Genomic DNA, 1,406 nt, shown 5'->3' with positions numbered 1-1,406 from the left:
AATGGACCAGGACAGAATCCGAGTAACACCACTGTTCTGTAAAGAAATCAGAAAACGTTACAAGGAAATTTGAGCAAATAAATAGGTAAAATGCCCCAAATCTCACTAAAAGCCTTCTTTTTTCCAAAGGTAAATAGCCATTTTAACTACTGACAGGGGACTGATGAAGAGATCCTGGTGGCATCACAGGGTATGCACACTAAAAGAAAGGACTTATTTTTCTGTGGTTCTAAAGAAAGAGAAAGGGATGCCATAAGACAGACTCATTCAAGGGAATTTGTCAGCTGAGTATCACTGACACGCAAAAAGCTAACCATGGAGGATGTCCATGACTAGAATCGGCCAACATTGCTAGAGCTAGATTTTTCCAGTGTGCTTTTGTGACGACAGAAGAGCAAACAAATATTGGAAGCTGGCTGAAAAATGGCGTGCAGGCATCACCCACCTCCAAAGTGCACAGAAGTCTCTCTGCAGAATGCAACGTTAATCCCTAAGCAGGAAATTGGGTGATACAGCAGAATCTTTCACTTGCATGGGGTCTTTCAAATAAAACTAAGTAAAATCTGCAAAGGGATTTACTAGGAATCATTGTTTCAACAACATGAAGGATTGAAGGATTTTTTCTCCCATATCTAGCTAATATTATCTAAGGTAAGTCTGTGAAAAGCGGTAATTTCACTGAAGGTAACCACTGTATAGAATAAAGGAGAAATAAAGCAACCACTTGTTAGATTTTTTTAAAAGCACAGAGTACAAGACATACATATGCTCAAAAAGTAATGAACCAGTGCATACAAGCACTGAGCTTCCTAGTACAAGTATGCCTTTTAAAACTATTAGTATGCATTCAGGTTTACTCTGAACAAGCAAGAAACAGTTAATAAAGAACATATGCTGTCTCTGCACGCAATAAATAACATGGAATCTCAAATGAGAACCAGTCATGGTAAACTGGAAGTACAAATTACTTTTGTTAATAGGTGTCCACCTACCACAAAAAACATCCATGTGGGAAAGTGTGTCATGTGGTAGCTGAGGATAATACAAACATAATGTTCTCCAAAGCAAAACCTCCACTCAGTCAAACAAAAAAGAACATGCTACGGGGCAGCAGAAAGTTTCCCAGTGTTATACTTTAAACAAACAAAAAAAATTATTTTTCCTGAAAATATTTTGTGGCTGTAACTTGGAAAAACCTTTTGAGATCTCCTGTTCAAACAAGATCCCCAATATTCATTTTCATAGAAAGTAATTATTAATTCATAGCTGAAAAAAATAGTTTTATAATGTGAGCCACAGTCTCACAGTTGGTAGTAATATACTTCATTTACCTTGCAGAAACAGCCCTCAAACTTGAAGTTACTGACTGGATTTCAGCAGAAACACACACAACTGTGAAATTCCAA

The sequence above is a fragment of the Mycteria americana genome, chromosome 1 (assembly GCF_035582795.1).
Source record: "Mycteria americana isolate JAX WOST 10 ecotype Jacksonville Zoo and Gardens chromosome 1, USCA_MyAme_1.0, whole genome shotgun sequence".
Lineage (NCBI taxonomy): Eukaryota > Metazoa > Chordata > Aves > Ciconiiformes > Ciconiidae > Mycteria > Mycteria americana.
This window is presented reverse-complemented; position numbering follows the sequence as displayed.